Source organism: Arachis stenosperma, chromosome 9, assembly GCF_014773155.1.
Source record: "Arachis stenosperma cultivar V10309 chromosome 9, arast.V10309.gnm1.PFL2, whole genome shotgun sequence".
In the NCBI taxonomy this organism is placed as follows: Eukaryota; Viridiplantae; Streptophyta; class Magnoliopsida; order Fabales; family Fabaceae; genus Arachis; species Arachis stenosperma.
This window is the reverse complement of record NC_080385.1, coordinates 31986480-31989372: the sequence shown is the minus strand read 5'-3', so window position 1 is coordinate 31989372 and position 2893 is coordinate 31986480. Positions and strand designations below refer to the sequence as shown.

The window sequence follows — 2893 nt, the reverse complement described above, 5'->3', positions numbered from 1 at the left end:
ACACCATGTAAGGTTATGGCCTTGCACTCTCTTTTTGGATTCTCTTCTGTATTGCTTGGGAGAGTACTAGGAGGAGTTTCAGTGACTCTTTTACTTATCTTGCCCACTTATGCCTCCAAATTTCTAATGGAGGACCTTGTTTCATTTATGAAACTCAGAGTGGCCTTAGATAGATCAGAGACTATGTTTGCTAAGCTAGAGGGGTTCTGCTTAGAATTCTCTGTCTGTTGCTGAGAGGATGATGGAAAAGGCTTGCTATTGCTAAACATGTTTCTTCTACCATTATTAAAGCCTTGTGGAGGCTTTTGTTGATCCTTCCATGAGAAATTTGGATGATTTCTCCATGAGGGATTATAGGTGTTTCCATAGGCTTCACCCATGTAATTCACCTCTGCCATTGCAGGGTTCTCAAGATCATAAGCTTCTTCTTCAGAAGATGCTTCTTTAGTACTGTTGGATGCATTTTGCAATCTATTCAGACTCTGAGAAATCATATTGACTTGCTGAGTCAACATTTTGTTCTGAGCCAATATGGCATTTAGAGCATCAATTTCAAGAACTCCCTTCCTCTGAGGCGTCCCATTATTCACAGGATTCCTTTCAAAAGTGTACATGAACTGGTTATTTGCAACCATGTCAATGAGTTCCTGAGCTTCTGTAGGCATTTTCTTCAGGAGAATAAATTCACCTGCAGAATGTTCCAATGACATCTTAGACAATTCAGACAGACCATCATAGAATATATCCAGGATGGTCCATTCTGAAAGCATGTTAGAAGGACACTTTTTGGTCAGTTGCTTGTATCTCTCCCAAGCTTCATAGAAGGATTCACCTTCTTTTTGTCTGAAAGTTTGAACATCCACTCTAAGCTTACTCAGCTTTTGAGGAGGAAATAACTTGGCTAAGAAAGCCGTGACCAGCTTATCCCAAGAGTTCAGGCTATCTTTAGGTTGAGAGTCCAACCATACTCTAGCATTGTCTCTTACAGCAAAAGGGAAAAGCATAAGCCTGTAGACCTCAGGATCAACTACATTGGTCTTAACAGTATCACAGATCTGCAAGAATTCAGTTAAGAACTGAAAAAGATCTTCTGATAGAAGTCCATAAAACTTGTAATTCTATTGCATCAGAAAAACTAATTGAGGCTTTAGCTCAAAATTGTTTGCTCCAATGGCAAGGATTGAGATGCTTCTTCCATGTAAGTTAGAATTTGGTGCAGTAAAGTCACCAAGCATCTTCCTTGCATTGTTGTTGGGTTCGGCCATGTCTCTTTCTTTTTGGAGATTCTCTGTAAGGTTTTCTCTGGATTGTTGTGCTTTAACTTCTCTTAGCTTCTTCTTCAGAGTCCTTTCAAGTTCAGGATCTGCTTCAACAAGAATGTCCTTATCCTTGCTTCTGCTCATATGAAAAAGAAGAGAACAGAAAAGAAGAGGAATCATCTATGTCACAGTATAGAGATTTCTTTATATGAGTAGAAGAATAAGAATGAAGGAAGAAGAAGAAAAATTCGAACACAGAGAAGGGAGGGGTTCGAATTTTGAGAAGAGAATTGTTAGTAAATAAATAAAATAAATAGAAAGAGAGAGAGGAAAATTCAAAAATTAAGAAAAGGAATAAAATTAAAATTAAAATTTGAAACAATTAGCTAATTAGAAAGATTTTTGAAAAAGAGGAAGGTGATTTTCGAAAATTAGAGAGAGAAAAGTAGTTTGGTGGTTTTGAAAAAGATAAGAAATAGTAAAATAAACAAAAAGTCAATTAGTTAGTTGAAAAAGATTTGAAAATCAATTTTGAAAAGATAGGAAGTTAGAAAAGATTTTTGAAATTAAAGTTTGAAAAAGATATGATTTGAAAAAGATATGATTAAAAAAAGATATGATTGAAAAGATATGATTGAAAATTATTTTGAAAAAGAAATTTAGAAAGATTTGATTTTTAAAATTAAAATTGATTACTTGACTAACAAGAAACTAAAAGATATGATTCTAGAATTTAAAAATTGAACCTTTCTTAACAAGAAAGTAACAAACTTCAAATTTTTGAATCAATCACATTAATTGTTAGTGAAGTTTTCGAAAATTATGAAATGAAATTAAGAAAAAGATTTTGAAAATCAATTTTTAAAATTTTCAAAAATAAAAAAATGAAAAAGATTTGATTTTTGAAAAAGATTTGAAAAGATAAGATTTTTAAAATTGAAATCTTGACTTGACTAACAAAAAACAACTTATTTTAAAAATTTTTGACTAAGTCAACCCAAAGATTTCGAAATTTATGAGTAAAATAAGGAAAAGATATTTTTTTATTTTTGAAATTTTAATGTGGAAAGAGAAAAACAACAAAATGACTCAAGACATAAAAATTTTGGATTAAAACAAATGATGCATGCAAGAACACTATGAATGTCAAGATGAACACTAAGAACACTTTGAAGATCATGATGAACATAAAGAACTTAATTTTGAAAAATTTTCAAGAAAAGAAAGCATGCAAGACACCAAACTTAGAGATTTTTCATGTTTAGACACTATGAATTCAAAAATGCATATGAAAAAACAACAAAAGACACAAAACAAGAAAATATGAAGATCAAACAAGGAAACTCATTAAGAACAACTTGAAGATCATGAAGAATGCAATGCATGAATTTTTTGAAAATTTTTAGAAAATAAAAAATATGCAATTGACACCAAACTTAAAATTTGACTCAAGACTCAAACAAGAAACACAAAATATTTTTGGTTTTATGATTTTATTACTTTTTTTGGATTTTTTCGAAAATTACTTTTAGAAAAACGAAAATAAAGAAAAAATTTTGAAAACTTTTTGAAAATAAAATAAAGGTTGAAACAAAAAGAAAATTACCTCATCTGAGCAACAAGATGAACCCTCA

General features: G+C 31.2%; 1 non-coding gene across 1 annotated transcript; it reads left to right on the top strand.

Annotated features, from left to right (window-relative positions):
* Positions 1 to 764: 764 nt before the first annotated feature.
* LOC130952640 (small nucleolar RNA R71) lies at positions 765 to 872 on the top strand. Its single transcript, XR_009074818.1, has one exon. It is a non-coding gene; the product is annotated as a small nucleolar RNA R71 (small nucleolar RNA).
* Positions 873 to 2893: the final 2021 nt, after the last annotated feature.